Source organism: Silene latifolia, chromosome X, assembly GCF_048544455.1.
Source record: "Silene latifolia isolate original U9 population chromosome X, ASM4854445v1, whole genome shotgun sequence".
In the NCBI taxonomy this organism is placed as follows: Eukaryota; Viridiplantae; Streptophyta; class Magnoliopsida; order Caryophyllales; family Caryophyllaceae; genus Silene; species Silene latifolia.
Window position 1 is genome coordinate 223,122,971 of NC_133537.1, and position 20,165 is coordinate 223,143,135.

At 36.8% G+C, this 20,165-nt stretch overlaps 1 non-coding gene across 1 annotated transcript; it reads right to left on the reverse strand.

Moving 5' to 3' along the window:
• Window positions 1–2,669: 2,669 nt before the first annotated feature.
• On the reverse strand, window positions 2,670–2,776 carry LOC141624396 (small nucleolar RNA R71). The gene has a single exon (XR_012534202.1). It is a non-coding gene; the product is annotated as a small nucleolar RNA R71 (small nucleolar RNA).
• Between the last annotated feature and the right edge of the window lie 17,389 nt (window positions 2,777–20,165).

A 20,165-nucleotide genomic window follows, 5' to 3' on the forward strand; every position in this document is an offset into this window, starting at 1 on the left:
TTTCTCCATCTTCAATCTCGAACTTGGTATCAAAACCCGAGTCTAATTCATCTACATGCACCATCAAATTCGTCAATTGCCATTCATCCTCATCATTCATCAACACCTCCCCTGCATTTTAATCAACAATTCCTCCGCCATCAACAGTTCACACCATCTGAACTAATTGGACACAAACTCGGGATCGAAACTGCACTAATTGAAAATAGATGCTACTCCATGCCGGTGCCTCGGCGGTCGACATCCTCAACCGGCAGAACACACCAATTTGCTCTCTTTTTGTGAAGGCCTCGCTACCGGCAAAGGCACCGCCAGCCGGCACAACGCACCAAATCAACAATTTCGCATCAATCTTTGTCTCCTCTACCGGTGCCCCGGCAGCCGACAGATCGGCTTAACGCACACCCACATTAATTCATCCCCTTTCTTTGTTGGCCTCGCTACCGGTGACCTCGGCGGCCGCCGGCCAACCGGCTCCCACACTCCTGTGCTATGACTCTATGTCGATTAAAATCCCTTTACCCCTTTTTGATTTGTTTTTGTTCCGTATCTTTAGTTGGTATTAGGAGAGTTCTTAGATTATTATTAAAGTTATTATTATTATTATTATTATTATTATTATTATTATTATTATTATTATTATTATTATTATTATTATTATTATTATTATTATTATTATTATTATTATTATTATTATTAGATTAGTTATTAGTATAAAAGACACACCCTTACACATTACACTACCATTAGAGACTACCATAGAATTAATAGAAAATTAGTATTAGTCTATCATTCTCTCTCAATATTTTAGAACCCTAATATTTACTCTCTTATTTTCATTCAATAAAAAGTTGTAATCTTTCTTTAATTTTAGTTTAATTCTTCCTTTGTTTATGCAAGTTCTTCATCTCCCATTAGTATACAATTAGTATTTTGGGTTGTATTTGAAGATTTGAAGAAATTTATTCTTCTATTATTATCCAAGCTTGCTACTTTCCTCTTTGTTGGTACAATTCTCATCTTTTATTTACATTATTTTCATTTGTTTACATTTCTTATGTTGGTTAATTGTTATTCATTCAAAGTTCCCATCTTTATCATGTTTACAATGTTTACTTGTGTTTTGTTGCAATTTATTGTTGAATTCTCACCCATGAACATGTGTGGGTAGTCTAATCTAGGGTCTAGGGGGAATTTGGGTAATTAAGGAGATGAATTTGGGTTGTTAACCTTTTGAATTGGGTGATTATGTGGTTTCTACTCTTAATGCATTTGAAGTGTTTGTGGAAATGCCTCAATGAAAATTGGACATTTCATTAACATGTTTGGCTTACCTTGGTGCATTGTGCTATTAGATAGTTTTAGAAGTGCTTATCGATGAGTTTTAATGAAAGTTAGAACATCTCTTTGATGCATTCGATCCGTCTTGGTGCTCATGCTATTGGGTAGTCTTAATGCTTTATTTGTAGCTAGTTCATCTCGATCAAGTGACAACTTATTGAGGAGCTTAAGGTGACTAAGAAATTAGTCTTAAACCCTTGACCACCATTATTACCCTTTTTTTGTTAGACCTTGTTTCTCCCCCTAATTGCCCTTTGTGAACCCAAAGACCTTAACCTTCCCTTATTAATTAAAAAACAATTTCATTTAGTTTAGATTTTATACCTTGTTGCATCTTAGTTTATAATTAATCAACTTTATTTTTATTTGACTAAATTGAGACTTAAACAAACCAAGTATCTAACCCCCGCCATCTTTGTGTTCGACACCCGAATAAATACTACTTTTATTGGGTTCTTTATAAATAGTTTTTGGTACCGGAAGTGACGGCAAAAACCCGGTCATCAAAATGGCGCCGTTGCCGGGGATGGCGTTAGGTTATGCTTAGTTAGTTGAAGTTTCTAGCTTTAGTCTTTACTTGTTGTTTGCTTGTTTGTGTAGTTTGTGTGCTTCTTGTAGAGTGTGTGTGATTTTTGCCTTACCCTAGTGTGTAAAAGCACTAGGAGTCTTACGGTTTGTCAAGTTGTATGCCTAGGAGGAACCACCAAGCTTTGCTCTTTGACTCCGATCCTGAAAGGCTTTTTAGAGCCTTAAGGAATAGAACCATTGCAAGGGTTATAACCTCTTCTCAAGCAACTATAAACCAAGCAAATCCACCTATCCGACCTCTCATTGAAAACACAACTCAACAACAACCAAACATTACAATTGATTCTCCACTAACAAATCCATTTCACAACTTCCAACTTCCAAATAACCCACCTCAAACACCACCTTCTCATATACCATATCCACCACCACCACCAATGGCTTTACGTGATCATAACCGTCTAAACCATAATGATGCTTGTAACCCCATCAATATTGGCACCTTGGCTCCAAACAATTTTGAGATGCACCCGGCTTAAGTTGGCCTAATTGAAAAAGACTTGTTTGGAGGACACATTGAAGAAGATGCTCATGCTCACCTAAGGAGGTTCAAGAGGAAAGTCTCTATGATGAAAAAGAATGGGGTATCCGAGGATACACTAAGGATGATGTTATTCCCATTTTCTCTAACGGGCAAGGCGGATCGTTGGTTGAATGTGCACCCTCCAGACACATTTACTACATGGGATGCCTTAGCCAAGGCGTTCCTAGAGAAGTATTATCCATCATCACAGACCTCCATGCTCCGAAATGAGATCCATACTTTCCAACAAGAGGATGGAGAATCCTTGGGTGAGGCATGGGATCGGTATCAAGACCTCATTGCTAGTTGCCCTCACCATGGGATTCCGGATTGGTATGTCACCCAAACCTTCTTCCAAACTTTGTTGCCAAGAACAAAGAAAATGGTGAATGCCTCCGCGGGAGGGGGATTCGATCATTTGGGTGATGAAGAGGGAACTACTCTAATCAAGAAAATGCTGGATCCCAGGCAAACTATGGCACAAGAGTGAATGTCTTAAGAAGAAGCAAGCATCCTCCCGAATTCTTAGTGAATGTGGAGACTAATGCTAAGCTTGATATGCTCACCAAAAAGCTTGAAGAGTTGAGTAAGAAGAAGCAAGTAAACCAAGTGAATCAAACTACAACTTCTCATGGACCATCCATGGAGGAAGTGATGCAAAGATCAACATGTGAGTCATGTGGAGGGATGGGTCACACTTATGAAGTATGTGCAAATAACCATTACAACAACTTTGATGAGAACAATGTGCAAGAGGTGAATGCTTTCCAAGCATTTAACAATTTCTCCAACCATCCACCTAGACCCTCATTCAACAACAACCAAGCATCCAACCAAAACTTTGCCAACCAATCTCAAGCATACCAAGATTATAGGGGTAACCAAGGGAACCAAGGTAATCAAAACTTTTACCAAGGAAACCAAGCTAACCAAGGGTTTGGCCAAGGATTCAATCAATGGAACAACAACAATGGGTTCAATCAAGGATACAATAATAATCAAAGGTATAACCAAGGGCAAAATCAAGGGTTCAATCAAGGGTACCAAGGGAACAACCAAAATTCCAACCTTAAAGATTAAGGATATGGCTTTTCTCTTCCAATTTCCAACCAACCTTTCAACCAAGAGCCACCACCCCAAGCAAGCAATACCATGGGAGATGATAAATATGAAAACTTGGTGAAGTTGATAGGAGATTTGGCAAGTAATACCCAACAACAAATCAAGAGTCTTGAAGCTAAAGTGGCTTCCCAAGCTCTCATGAGTTCTCAAAAACCATCGGGTGTATTTCTAAGACAAGGGCAAAATCCAAGAGACCCTATGAAGGCAAATGAAGTTAATGCTATTATGGTTGGAGTTGAAGAGGAAAGAGAAGAGTAATTTGATTTGCCAAGTCAAGAGGAGTTATCTTACACTACTCCCTTTTCCATGGCTATGGAAACATTCCAAGAAGTTGACCGTGAGCCCGAAAAAGAGAGCATAGAAGACTATGTGCTTGAGCAAATAATGGCAATTCATGGTACAAGCTTGGATGTTGAAGTCGACCCGGATAAGGGAGAGATGGTTATGACTACACAAACCATTATGAGTGAAGAATTTGTGCTTGAGGAAATAGTGGAAGCACCAAATGTGAACCCGAAAAAAGAAGAGATTGTGATGGTAGAAGAGCACTCTTTGGCCAAGCAAGAAGAAGTCATTTCTAGAAGAGTGGACATTAGTAGCCATGAGCTTGATGCCTCAAGTGAGAAGTGCAATGTGGTCAAATCTAAAGAAATCCCCATCAAACTTGATGACCCCGGGAGTTTCTCAATTCCTTGTACCGTTGGTGACCAAAAGATGGGTAGTGCTTTGTGTGACTTAGGGGCAAGTGTGAGTGTCATACCACTTGCCCTTGTGAAGAGGTTGAATATTTCAAGCTTAGCCCGCACTTCCATTACAATCAAACTTGCCGATGGGACAATCAAATCTCCAAATGGGATTCTCAAGGATGTCATGGTTCAAATTGGTAAGCTTTCAATTCCTACCGATTTTATTGTGTTGGACATCCCTATGGGAAGACGCTCCCGTATCAATCTTGTAGGCCATTTTTGGCCACGGGAGGAGCTACCATAAATGTCAAAGAGGGACTATTGTCATTCAAAGTTGGGAAGGAAAAAGTTGAATTCAAGCTACCACATGCTTCAAAGAAAACCGTGGTTCAAAACATGTTTGCCGTGGAAACATTAGAACTCCATGAGAATGAAGATGAGAACATGGAGCTCTTAATTTCTTGTGAGCCGAAAGTTGATGATGAGCCACCGGATAAGTTCCTTGAAGAACAAGTGAATGCTAAAGATAAGTGTGGGGAAATGAGTAAGACTTGGGAAACCAATTTCGATTCTAGCACAAATGCCCCTCAAAATTCAAAACCAGAAATTGAAAAGAGGAAACCCAAAAGATGGAGGAAGAGATCGAAAGGAAATAGGGTATGTGACCCTAATGTTGGCAAAGAGACTAAAGAAAAGCTTGAAGAAGAAATGAACCGAAAATGGCAAGAGATTCAAGATGCCATGAGTAAGTTGCATGATTTGATGATGAAGACCAAGGGTTCGTGTGTTATTGATTCTTATGTTGAAGTTGGAAGGTTGGTTGGATCTCGGGATATTGATCCCGGTTGAATGAAATCTTTGAATGAAGAGGTTTGGTGGAGTTACTTAAGAACCACCGCAATGTATATATTCTTCTCCTCTTTAATTAAGTTTTTACCGCATTTTGCATTTAGTGACATGATTCGAAAAGGAGTTAATATAAATTAGCTCTCTTTGCATTCATATAGTATAGCTTGCATCGTATTTCAATATTGCATATAGATTAGATCATGCATTGCATACTTATTTGAAAATCACTAAAAATTTGAAAAATAAAAAATCGCCAAAAACATGTATTTCATTTCCGAATTTCCTCCACACATTTATTTCCATTGAGAATATGTAAATAAATAAGTGTGGGGAGGAAATTCCATCATTTTAAAAAATACAAAAACATGTTATTTATTTTCAAATATTCAAAAAATCCAAAAACATGTTATTTATTTTCAAATATTCAAAAAATCCAAAAACATGTTCTTTAATTTCGAAAAATTCAAAAACCACCAAATATATGTTGTTTATTTTTCCTATTCTCTCCTTATACTTTGTTCCATTGAGGACAATGTAAATTTCAAGTGTAGGGAGGGAAATATCCACTTTGTGAATATTGTCTATATTTGTTCATATCATTATATACTTGTAAATTTAAGAAAAAGCAAGAAAATGCCTAAAAATTGAAAAATTTCTGAAAAATACAAAAATATTGCATTGTATATATATATGTTTGGCTAACCTTTGGCATATGCATCTACCATTTGAGGCAAAAAGGAGCTAGAAGTCGCTTGGTAAACTCGTTCTAATCTCTTACTCCTTTACCGTTCTTTCATTTTATATCTTGTATATTTGAAGGAGAATGGGATTTTGTGCCTTGGATGTTCCCTTGGGGAACTTGTGGATTATTGGTGTTGATGTGTTGCTAGGATTAGTCCAAATTGTTGCATGTTTACCTTATGTTTATTTCCATTTCTTGCTTGCATCCGTTTCACATGTAAATATGTGTTGTATTTCCTTCTTGTTGCATTGAGTTTGTATATAAATTTTTGAACAAAATTTGGTCTAGGAAGGGAGCATGATACCCTCTATGATGATATTGTCTAGGTTGTGTCTTTCCCCTCTTAGTGGCTTGCACCTTGTGACCTCCTTGTTAGAGTATTTGCTTGCAAATACCCGAGAAATGAGGCTTGACCGGAGAGTATTGACCACCTTGTGAGACCATAGACCGTAGTCTAGACCTAGATTTCGACATAGCTACTTACATGTGAGATTTAGAGCCTCCTTTGGACCGGTACATCCATACCCGGTCTCCCTTAGGTGTGAGTAGGCTCCTTGCGTGGCATGTCATATCACGACGCACAAGCATGGCGTCCTTTCCTTTTTAGACCATGAGATGTTCATTTATGTGCATATTTTGAAACAATTAGTTGCATTTCTCTTTTGAGCCTCACATTGCCAAATAAGCCTATTTTTCGACCCTTTAGACTAGGCCCTATTTTGCTAACCCCTTTTGAGCTTGAACCTCTGTTTTGGCACCTACAAAACTAGCTACATACCATAAACAACCTTCCCTTATCAAGAAAGTTGCTTACATGTTGTTGGTTGTATGAAGAAGGGTGTTTTTGAGTCCTAGTTGATGATTTGAGTTGAAATAATGGTTCTTATTTTGGTTGGTTGATTGAATAAGAGGTTTTTGAAAAGAAAAGAAAAAGAAAAAGAGAAAAATGTAATGAAAAAGAAAAAAATTTGCACAATTACTTTGTTTGATGAGAAAAAGCCAAGCAACACTCCTTCATCAATGGAGTAGAAAAAGGCGTTGCAAGAATAAAAGGGCATTTGATGTTTTTTCTAAAATGAGTCGGGTTTACACAATTTTTGCTTGATTTTGGCAAGCCAATTTCTTGTTAGGGTGTAGACGTTGCTCATTGGTTGCAATAAGGTGATAATTTCGTGTTTTTCCAAAGTGAGTCGGGTTTGCACATTGTTTGCATAAATTCGGGAAACCAATTTTTGTTAGGGTGTAGACGTTACTCATTTGTTGTAATAAAGTGGGAGAAATGGAATTTTGGCAACTTCTTGATGTGTACCTCCACATTTTTCCCAAAATGGTGCTTGCACCAATCCCGTTTCGTCCCATCACCTAGCCCCGTTACAACCCTTGTTTCTTTTATGCATATTTTCCTTTTTTGCATCTCATGAATAGTCTTGTAGGAGAGGATTCCATGTTAGATTGCGGGCATGTCTCACGAGTCAAGTAGTTGAGTGATTTTGGTTACTTTTTGCACAAAAATCACCCGTTCTAAAACGAAAATGAGAGACTAGTGAAAACCGTGAGGAAGTCGGTGGTCTAGGTCCCCTTAGTCATGGGTCGATTTGGTCGAATCTTGTGTGTGTCATGTAATTCTCGAAGGTTAAGCTTTGCTTCCCCCTTTCCCGCCTTTGAATTTGTTTCCTTGGTATTTGGTTGTCATATTGAGGGTGCTTGAGCCACCACTAGGGCATTGACACCCCGCCGAGGCTATGAGACGGTATCTCCCGACCAAAACCTTTTATTGTTTAAAGTAAAACGGCCGCTTGGATGAGGAAAGCGGTTTGACTTTTTGTGATGCATCTTATGATTGATTACGTGATTAAATGTTGGATGTGTCAAAATTTTCTGCAAGCCCCCACTTGCCTTGCATCGGAATGCATACCTCATTGTGTTTCGCTGTGAGTTGAAGGGACGGAGAAGGCCCGTTAATTGCCTTTCATCGGATATTATTAGTTTAGCTAGCTTTCTTATATTACGGGTCTTAGTTTAATTTAATGAGCTTACTCGAGGACGAGTAAGGTTTAAGTGTGGGGAGATTTGATGAGTAGTATTTTGGTAGCTTTTACCCCGCATTTATAGCTTATTCCGACTCGATTTTGTGTGCTTAATTGTTTAATAGCTCATTTTATTAATTAATTTATAATTAATTCGCCGCATTAGTTAAATTTAATAATTAGTCGGTTTTTATATAATATTAATAAAACTATTATTTCGTTATTTATAAATTTGTAGGTGAGGCGGAATAACAAAACCGAAATTAGAGTTTGAGTCGATAATAAAGACGGAAAATGAAGAGGCTAATGAGCAAGACGGGTTTAAACAATCGAGTGAAGTAAAAGAAGGAAAGTTGACAAAGTCTAAGTCAACCATTGACCCGTCATTTCTCTACCCTGCACACTACCATCAAGCTTCATCATCATTCGTTCAGTCTTCAACACAATAGTAGCACATCACAACTCCAATCACTTTCATCACCATTTATTCCGTCATTTCAGCCACCAGTTACACCGTTAACCACTCACACCTCCATTTCTCCTCCATTCTCCATTTTCACTCACCATCACCATTAACAACCACCCCCATCACCCCTTTGCACCAACTCCATTTCGTACCACATTTCCCCTGCCATCAACACCATTCATCAACAACAACACGACACCAATCCCGTACTCCATCAGCTACCCAACTCCGTTTTCGCATCAAAATTCCACTGCCACCATCACCTTCACTCCCGTCACCTTCACCATCATCACCCTTCCCCTGCCTCCATCACCATAACACCATGCATCACCATTATCAATCACGCCCAAACCTCCAATCACCTTCAAACAGACTCACACTCACCAACTCACCATTAACCACCACGATCACCATCAATTCGCCACTTTCTCCATCTTCAATTTCGAACTTGATATCAAAACCTGAGTCCAATTAATCTACATGCACCATCAAATTCGTCAATCGCCATTCATCCTCATCATTCATCAACACCTCCCCTGCATTTTAATCAACAATTCCTCCGCCATCAACAGTTCACACCATCTGAACTAATTGGACACGAACTCGGGATCGAAACTGCACTAATTGAAAATAGATGTTACTCCATGCCGGTGCCCCGGCAGTCGACATCCTCAACCGGCAGAACACACCAATTTTCTCTCTTTTTGTGAAGGCCTCGTTACCGGCATAGGCACCGGCAGCCGGCCAGCCGGCACAACGCACCAAATCAACAATTTCGCATCAATCTTTGTCTCCTCTCTACGGTGCCCGAAATGGTAAATGACAAAGCTTAACGCACACCCACATTAATTCATCCCCTTTCTTTGTTGGCCTCGCTACCGGTGACCTCGACGGCCGCCGGCCAACCGGCTCCCACACCCCTGTGCTATGACTCTATGTCGATTAAAATCCCCTTACCCCTTTCTGATTTGTTTTTGTTCCGTATCTTTAGTTGGTATTAGGAGAGTTCTTAGATTATTATTAAAGTTATTATTATTATTATAATTATTATTATTATTATTATTATTATTATTATTATTATTATTATTATTATTATTATTATTATTATTATTATTATTATTATTATTATTATTATTATTATTATTATTATTATTATTATTATTATTATTATTATTATTATTATTATTATTAGATTAGTTATTAGTATAAAAGACACACCCTTACACATTACACTACCATTAGAGACTACCATAGAATTAGATAGAAAATTAGTATTAGTCTATCATTCTCTCTCAATATTGTAGAACCCTAATATTTACTCTCTCATTTTCATTCAATAAAAAGTTGTAATCTTTCTTTAATTTTAGTTTAATTCTTCCTTTGTTTATGCAAGTTCTTCATCTCTCATTAGTATACAATTAGTATTTTGGGTTGTATTTGAAGATTTGAAGAAATTTATTCTTCTATTATTATCCAAGCTTGCTACTTTCCTCTTTGTTGGTACAATTCTCATCTTTTATTTACATTATTTTCATTTGTTTACATTTCTTATGTTGGTTAATTGTTATTCATTCAAAGTTCCCATCTTTATCATGTTTACAATGTTTACTTGTGTTTTATTGCAATTTATTGTTGAATTCTCACCCATGAACATGTGTGAGTAGTCTAATCTAGGGTCTAGGGGGAATTTGGGTAATTAAGGGGATGAATTTGGGTTGTTAACCTTTTGAATTGGGTGATTATGTGGTTTCTACTCTTAATGCATTTGAAGTGTTTGTGGAAATGCCTCAATGAAAATTGGACATTTCATTAACATGTTTGGCTTACCTTGGTGCATTGTGCTATTAGATAGTTTTAGAAGTGCTTATCGATGAGTTTTAATGAAAGTTAGAACATCTCTTTGATGCATTCGATCTGTCTTGGTGCTCATGCTATTGGGTAGTCTTAATGCTTTATTTGTAGCTAGTTCATCTCGATCAAGTGACGACTTATTCAGGAGCTTAAGGTGATTAAGAAATTAGTCTTAAACCCTTGACCACCATTATTACCCTTTTCTTGTTAGACCTTGTTTCTCCCCCTAATTGCCCTTTGTGAACCCAAAGACCTTAGCCTTCCCTTATTAATTAAAAAACAATTTCATTTAGTTTAGATTTTATACCTTGTTGCATCTTAGTTTATAATTAACCTTATTTTTATTTGACTAAATTGAGACTTAAACAAACCAAGTATCTAACCCCCGCCATCTTTGTGTTCGACACCCGAATAAATACTACTTTTATTGGGTTCTTTATAAATAGTTTTTGGTACCGAAAGTGACGGCAAAAACCCGGTCATCAATGTCCAGATTGGATCTAGACATGTACTCAAAGAAGTTCTTATAATACAAGATTATTCATAAGAATGGGAAATAATATATAGTAAGGTTAGGAAAGTGCAAAGTATTGCTGAAACTTGCTAACCAAGGCCTTTTCATAGGCCAAGCATGATGAGTCATGCCATTTCAATTGAGTTGAGATGCATAGTCATATATACAATAATAAGTATGGATTATAGATTATGTAGTAATTGATATGGTATCAATTTTACATATGGGATAATGCATTCATCATTTGAGTTTTATTAAAAACTCTTTTATCACTTTGTTATATCCAAATAAGTTGTAAGGACAACGTTGAACCCTATTAAAGTGAACTGGATTAACATAGTATTGGCCCCTAGTTGCTTATATGAGGTGACGTCTCGAAGTGACTAGAGTGTGATGCGATTGATGGCAAGTTCAAGTGCCATAGAGTCATATGGGATGACTAGTCGATCACATAGGCAGACTGTATGAGACACTCTATCGGGCAGTGACCGCTTATAGAGTTCTGAAAATTTTATAAAGCCTGGTCGTGGCAAGAGCTACTATAGTATTCTTATGAGTCAATTCTTTTGACTAGAGACTATTCGCCCAAGTTGGCACAAATTTCTGATTGGCTTTGATTTTTGCTCTACGACTGTCGTAAATGAGGTCAAATGAGTATATTTTGGGTTATGATGAACTGTGGCTAAACGAAGGGAATAGTACGATAGGAATTTTCCACCCCCTTGTCAGGGTTGTTTGAAATCTCAAGGCCACTTGAGGAGTAGTGAACTGGAAATGCGTGGCCACGCTCGGAAGGTATCTACGGTAGATAATTCCGGTCAGACAGTTACTCTCTAGATCGAGGAAACCACTCAAGATATGATCAAATGCAAGTACGGTCTGCAAGACACCTTGCATTGAGTGGGAGATTGTAATAGGACAAGAGAATTGGTGACGCACACTTGTCTCGGACAAGTGGGAGATTGTTGGAGTATGTGTCCTCAACAATAGTGTGATCACATGATTTAATATCATAATCAAATCTCATATTAAGAATACGTCAGGGATGATTCATTTATATAGTCAGCTGATCAACATTAATCGGTAACGAATGGCTTGCTAGAGTTTGACGTTACTGTCGTAGGACGGTGGTGGTCAGTTGATCCCTTAAGGTCACACCTAAAGGATGATGCCCTGATCAGTAAAGTTCATTAGTTGTATATTGATACAAGTTAATTAATTCCTTAAATAAGAACAATTTATATTTATGAGAGGAAATATGTATCTTATTGTAATGTGATTAAATAAGATTCGATTTAGTTGATTAATATGTTAATTCACTAAATTATATTGAGGTTTTATAAATATTTAGAGGTAGAGGTAATTAGTTATTTACATTTACAAGAGGTTGTAAATTGAACTAACTATCTATTATGGGACCCATTATATGTTGATATAATGGTAAAATATTACTCAATAAGTTGAGTGAATATATGTATTAATTTGTCACATAATTGTTGTATGATCAAATTAATATTTAATTATGTAAGATAATTAAACATAAGACTTATAAGCATTTGTGGGATAAATATTATAAGACAAAAATGGACCCATATAGGTACATGTGTACCGTCCAACATGTGAAGATGATGGAGTTTTTGGTTTTGTCATTTAGTTATTGGAAAGATGCTCCAACAACTTATGACAATACTTTACTAAAGCCTACTACCTACATATAATTAGATTATTGCATGTGAGATTTGACAAGACCATAAAATGCTCTATTAATAGGCATTTGGACGGCACATACCTTGTATGAGAGCATTTTGTTCTTCTCATTTTTTCACTCAATCTCACGTGCAAAACCTCTCTCTTATTCATAGTTTCCTTTCTGTAAAACTTGAGAAGTTTTGATCTAAATTGTTCAATAAAAACTACTAATATTATTAATGTAATATATGAGTATTAGTAGTCATTTTTAAGGTAGACTACTAAATAAATATCTAGCAAATATTATTTAGTAGTGATAAGGGCTAATCTTGGGTGCAATCAAGAGGAGGATCTCTACATTGGGATTTTGGAGGATCATCCATTACATTTAAGCTCAAGAACAAATAAGGAAGGTGACCTTATTTGTACTCATTTTTTGAGCCACTTAACAATGTAAGGGACATTGTTTTTCTTATCAATCTCTTATTTAGTTATGCATGCACTAGATCTAAAGAACACATATTAAAAGGTTAATTATTTCACTATTAGAAGAGTCTAATAATAGGTATATGAACCTAACAATTGGTATCAGAGCATAGGATCTTGCATGCATAATCGATTTATAGTTTTTTCGAGTTATTAGTAACTTAATTAAAACTAAAAATTTGTGACTTATTAGATAAAGTAACGAAATCATGATGCATGTTGTATATTATGGTCCTAAAATATTTTTAGGTCATTTATATGATTTATGGTAATTATTGCTCACTTTAATGATTTTTAGCTATTTTATCACATTTTTATGACTAAAATGGAAATTAAAATGCTAAAACTAGTTAAACTATGTCTCTGACCTTGAAATTTTTATATGACCTCACATAAATATTTTATGTATTGTATGTAAAATTTTGTAATAATGTGATTAATATTTCATGATTTATGATTTTTATGAGATAAAAATGAATTAAATGGAGGCAAAATGGTTAAATATAGTTAAACTTCGAAATAGGCCATGAAATTTTAATATGTTGTCACATGCATGATTTACACACTATATGTAAATTTTGAGATAAAATGGTTTCATTTAGCATGATTTATGAATTTTTAGTGTAAAAATGACATAAATAGTGACTATTTTAGCATAAATAGCTAAAACGAATTATATGGCATGAGAAAATTATTTTAGGTTGCATTTATATCCCACCTATCAGATCTAAAGTTTTAAAATTGATTAGATTAATTTTTGAATACTTTAGATGTTTTATTTGATAAAACCGATAAATCGCAACTATATTTTTCTCGAAATAAATTCGAAAATTTTACCATGATTTTTGACATTATGACTGTCATGGAAATATTCCAAAATGTTCAAAAATTTAAAATTCAAATTTTGAAATTATTGTAATTTAATTTGGATTTATTTCATAATAGTTATGATTTTAAGGTCAAAATAAGCATAAAATTATATCAAGCTGAATTATTGTCAAAATTTGAGTGATGACTAATTTTTGAGTCCTAATAGTGTTAGGATAATTAACTTGAGCTTAAATTTTATTTAAGTATTAATTGTGATTTTAATAAGTTATTATCACGCGTTTCCATAAAACCGGGTTATATAATCGATATAAGTTAAATAGGGCGATTTGGCACATAATTTGGCATGATGGTCACCTATTATAATGCTGCATATTTCAATTGTTGAATGTCTTTTTATTTATATAATTTTGAATTATGTAATTTTATCTTAGTATGACCTTAGTTTTAATCGATATTACCCGTAATGAAAGGGAATATTAATTCGGTTGTAATTTAATGTGATCTCGTATCACTTTTATTTTTACTAGTTTATCATTTTAAAAATGTATAATAGTAATAGCCATGTATTTTTATTATTATTTGTAATCACGAAATTTCTTCAAGACGGTGTCATTCGGAAAGGTGTCCCGACAAAGACGGTGTTCTTGGAAGGCGTGCCACTTGAAGATTCAAGGGACCAAAGGAGTTGGTTTCCGAATATGTAATAGATTATTTGATTTTCTATTTTAGGAAGGCCATACTAGGAATTTATTATTTGATTTGCCTTTATTTTAATATGTTGCATGCATTGCCAAATCGCCATAACAACGCATGCATTTCATATCGAGTCATCGACCGTGTCAATTATAATTATCGTAGTTCACCGCTTTAGTTCACTTAAAACGTGATAGATAATAAATTGACAAGACCTCTCACTAAATAATAATTGAGAATTAGCCTTACCAAATAGTAGAAACCATGAGTCTCAATTTCATGAGGAAGTAGGCTTGGCTCACCGGGGTGCTAAACTTGTTACGTTGGGTAAGTGGGTAATAAAATGTTATTACATCGAAATTTGGATTGAGCTCAACGGAAGTATTCGTGACCGTAGTCGCATGTGTTTTGGGCTAAAGATAAATATTAAAGTAATTTTATCGACCGAGAGTTCTAGAAGTAGAATCGATTAAAGAGTTAATCCACCGAGTTATGTTGATAAGGGATGAATCGGCTCACCGTGCCCGAATTGATATGAATTTGGATCTCGGAATCATTTATATAATTGGGTGGAGGTCATTATAGAAATGCTAAAACTTGCTAAAATGTTTTAGATATAACGATGAGTGTTGTTCATCCCACTATTTCGTTGTTTTAATGTTATTCTATTTCATTACTCTTATTCATATGCGATATCATTTGATTGTAATCCGCTAAACCACTATTGCTAACGACAAAGAATATCTTTCTAAAATGAACCATATCATAGATTGTGGACTAGCTCCACAGGAATCGTTCTATTCCATAGAACCTCATAGGGGTTGTCGTATGATATATGAACCTAACAGGTCTTTGGTACCTTATGCAGCCTCACAATTTCTTGTAAATAGTGCTCAGCAACCAGGGGCGGAACCAGAAATTTCTAGCTACCAGGGCTAAAAATTATAAGGTATATAAAAAAAAGTGTGGATGTCCCATATACAAGCTTATCTACCAATGTTTGACATGCATAAAAGGGTATGATAAAGTTGTCTTTCAATAACTTAATGAGACACCGTCTATCCAAAGCTTTTGTGATCATCAAATATAATCTGTACAACATAATGTAACTTTATTCAATAAGGTTAACCCATTTCAAACTTAAAAATTTTATCATTTTTTTTCTTTTATGCATCATATTTTTATATTTGTGGTCCTTGTTTCATGAAAATTACGCAACACAAGTTAGTATCTTATTAAGTTGAGGAGCGACGGATTCTTTTTTTAAATTGCAGGCTCTCAAAAAGACGAGCAGATTAAAAAAAGAATCCTCGTTTTTTGATTTTGGAAATAAGAGTTATGGTCACTTAATTTTCTTTTTGTTCGACACATGAACATTTCGTACAAAGTGGCAAATCTCAAGGCAACACGTGAATTTTCCAAAGTAACAAAGAATATTAAAAATATATCAATTGTGTAATTAATTGACATTAGGTACAGAAATAGACAAAACTAATGGTTTAGGAAGGAAAGAATATACGTATTATAAGCAAAAAATAAGAAACAGTAGGCCCACGCTGAGTAAAATATAAATTTAGAAATATTTCCTTGAGTTGGGAGTCGAACTCCCGCTACTCAAAACTCTGCTACCTTAAGGCAAACAGATCTACCATTAAAGCAAGCTTGTGAGATTGTCTTCTTGAGCTTCCTAATTTTAATTTATCTGAAAATCATCTAGGGCTATAGCCCTAGTAAAACAGGGCTAGTTCCACCCTTGTCAGCAACACTGGCAGCATCCTCAGTCTTCTTGCATGCCACAAAATGAGCCATCTTGCTGAACCTATCAACAACTACCATCACAGAATCCTTGCCCCTCTGAGTTCTGGGTAAGGCAACAACAAAATCCATGCTTACATCTTCCCAGGGTTTATCAGGCACTGGTAGAGGAGTATATGGACCAGCCTGAAAAGAACTCTTGGCTTGTTGACAAACTGAACATCTTCTGAGGATAACCTGGACATCTCCCATCATCCTGGGCCAGTAGAATTGATCCTGAAGAATCTCTAATGTTTTCTAGACCCCAAAGTGACCTCCCAAGCCTCCTGAGTGAACCTCCCTTACCAGTAGATCCCTGTAAGAACCCCTGGGCACACGCAGCTTGTTGCCCTAGAACAAGAATCCTTCCTGCAAGAGATGCTTGCTCCCTGGGACCTTCTGTCTCTCAGTTTGAGTTATCCATTCTTTTGAAAAATCAGGATCTTCCTTGTACATCTCTTTCATAAACTCAAACCCAAGGACTTTGTTTCCCATGACTGACAGTAAGCAGTGCCTCCTTGACAATGCATCTGCCACTACATTTTGTTTTCCCTCCTTGTATTTGCTGGAAAAAGTGAATGGCGGCAAGAACTCTACTCACTTAGCATGCCCGTGACTCAATTTGTGTTGACCATTGATATATTTTAGTGCCTCATGGTATGAATGAAACACAAATGGTTTAGGCTTCAGATAATGATTCCAGTGCATCAGGGCTCTAATGATAGCATAAAACTCTTTATCATAGGTAGAGTATTTCAATTTAGCTCCATTTTGCTTCTCACAGAAATAGGCTACTGGCTTCTGAGCCTGAATTAAAACTGCTCCAATGCCAACTTTACTGGCATCACACTCCACTTCAAATAGTTGATCAAAATATGGCAGCTTCAGGATAGGGGTTTCACACATCAACTTTTTAATTCTTCCAAAGGACTGCTGAGCACTATCAGTCCATTAAAACTCTCCCTTCTTCATGCACTCAGTGATTGGTGCTACAACTGAGCTGAAGGTTTTAATGAACCTCCTGTAAAAGGAAGCCAATCCATGGAATCCCCTAACTTCAGTGATTGTTTTAGGGACTGGCCAGGACTGAATTGCTGAGATTTTCCTGGTCCACTGATATACCCCTCCCAGATACAATGTAACCAAGAAAGGTCACCTCTTCAATCATGAAGGTGCACTTTTCTAGCTTGCCAAATAGCTTCTGCTCCCTGAGAATCTTAAAAACCAATTCAAGATGCCTGATATGATCTTCTCTGTTGTTGTTGTACACCAGTATGTCATCAAAGTACACCACAGCAAACTGACCTAAGCATGGTCTCAACACTTTAGTCATCAACCTCATGAAAGTGTTGGGTGCATTTGAAAGGCCAAATGGCATCACAAGCCACTCATATAACCCATGCTTTGTTTTGAAGGCAGTCTTCCATTCATCTCCCTCTCTGATTCTCACCTGATGGTACCCTTGCCTGAGATCAAATTTAGAGAAAACTCTGGCACCACTCAGCTCATCAAGCATATCATCAAGTCTTGGAATTGGGAATCTATACTTGACAGTAATATTTTTAATGGCTCTGCTGTCAGTACACATTCTCCATGTTCCATCTTTCTTAGGAACAAGCAATGCAGGGACTACACAGGGACTCAGAGATTCCCTGACAAAGCCCTTGCTCATAAACTCCTTAATTTGGTGTTATAACTCCTTGGTGGCTGCTGGATCACTTTTGTAAGTAGGTCTATTAGGCAGTACAGCACCTGGTACAAGATCAATATGGTGCTCAATTCCCCTCAAGGGTGGCAGTCCGCTAGGTAGTTCTTTTGGAAAAAACATCCCTGAACTTATGGATCAAAGGTTCAATTTATGCAGGCAACTCTGAACCCTCCTTTTCAGTCACTTCCTTGGATAGCATGATCAATATAGGTTGCTCTTGTTTCAGTTCCTAGATCATGGCAGCCTCAGACAAGAACAACACACCACTGATTTCTTCTGGCATGTTTGGACTACCATAGTTTCTTTGATTTGGTGGTAAGGGGGTCAGGGTGACCTTCTTACCTTCATGTTTGAAGTTGTAAACATTCTCCTTCCCCTGATGAGTTGTATTCCTGTCAAACTCCCATGGCCTCCCTAACAACAGGTGGCAAGCATCCATGGTTACAACATCACACAGTACCTCATCCTTTTACACTTTCCCAATAGAGAATGGAACTAGACATTGTTTGTCAACCTTAACCTCTACTCCCTTGTTTAACCATCTGAGTTTGTAAGGATTTGGGTGATCCCGAGTCACCAAATTTAGCTTGTTGACCATGGTGATGGAAGCCACATTGGTACAGCTCCCTTCATCTATGTTCAAGTTACAAACCCTTCCCTGAACTGTGCATCTACTCCTGAAGATCTAGGATCTCTGGTCAGCTTCTAAGGGTGCCTGTTGTGAATGCATAACTCTCCATAAGACCAAGTTGTCCCCTGTGTCAGGGTGAGCTATAACCTGATCTTGGCCTGATTCCTCCTTAGCTTCCATTTCCTCCAGCACTAGGCTCTCATCCTCCTCATATTCAACCAGTCCTTCCCTTTCCCACTCTTCTACTTCCATTACTATCAGTACTCTCTTAGAAGGACAATCCTTACTGAAGTGGCCATATCCTTGACACTGAAAGCATTTGATCTTTCCCTCAGTCATAGGTGGGTTGGTTTTCTGGTTCATGGGGGCTTTCCCTTTATCTAGTGTAGGTGGTGCAGCTGGTTTAGGTGTATTACCAATCCTGACACCAGTAAATGGTCTGAATGCAGGTCTAATGGTAGTTTTAGACACTGCAGGCTTAGCCTTTCCCATTTTTTCAACTCTCAAAGACAGGTTAACCACGTCATCATAAGACCACTGGGGTTGCATCCTAACCTTTGTAGCAATATTCTTATCAAGACCCTCTAGAAACCTAGCAATCCTTTGCTCGGGTTTTTCATTAATCTCACATTGCAAGGTTAACTGCTCAAACTCCCTCAGGTAGGTCTCAACTGGTCTCTCATCTTGCCTAAGTTTGGATAATTTAATAAAGAGATCTTGAGTGTAATCCTTGGTGACAAATTTACTCAACATTTTTTTCTTAAGCTTGGACCAAGACCTAAGTGGTTCTTTACCTTCTCTAATCCTTTGGCGTTTCAGATTGTCATACCAAAGAGAAGCATAACCTTTTAGTTTCAAGACAGCAACTTTAAAGGCCTTAACATCAGTGTAACCTTTATACTCAAATATTTTCTCAATATCCCTAATCCATTCTAACAAATCATCAGGATTTAGGCTGCCAGAAAATTCAGGGATCTCTACCTTTAGATTCTTGTCTATGTGCTCAGGAACCTCCTCTTGTGTTCTGATGCTCTCCTCAGATTCTGATTCATATCCATGTGGTGGTTGTCCTCTCCCTGCTCCCATGAAGAAGCCTTTACCTCTACCTCTTCCTCTGGCAGGTGGTTGTCTACTTGGATCATGGTTTGGAAGCCTCTCCATCACTACATGGACAGCATTAAGTAGTGTATCCACATTTCCTGCAAGATTTTCTATTCTGATCTCAATACCAGCAAGTCTCTCTTCACTCATGGTTGTTTTTGTTGTAGGTAGGGATAATTAACTCACAGTTTCTCTCAATCCAAGACTAACACAAAGGGGGAATTGTGTTAAACCTTGCTCTGATTACCAAATTGGAGAGTCAAACCCCAGGCCTGACATAAAGACTCAACCTTGGATTAAATAAGATTCCTGAGATTACTCAGGAATGTAATAGACTTCAGAAATTAAGTTAAATTATCAAATGGCCTGCTAAAATCATGAAATTTGGTGACAAGCTAGTTAAATTAATAAACTAACTCTGATTAAAATTTCAGTAAATTTGAAGCTCTCTGAGTATTTTTGATAAATTAATTAAGATTGCCTGACAGAAGAAATCAGACAATTTGACACAGGACTGATGTTT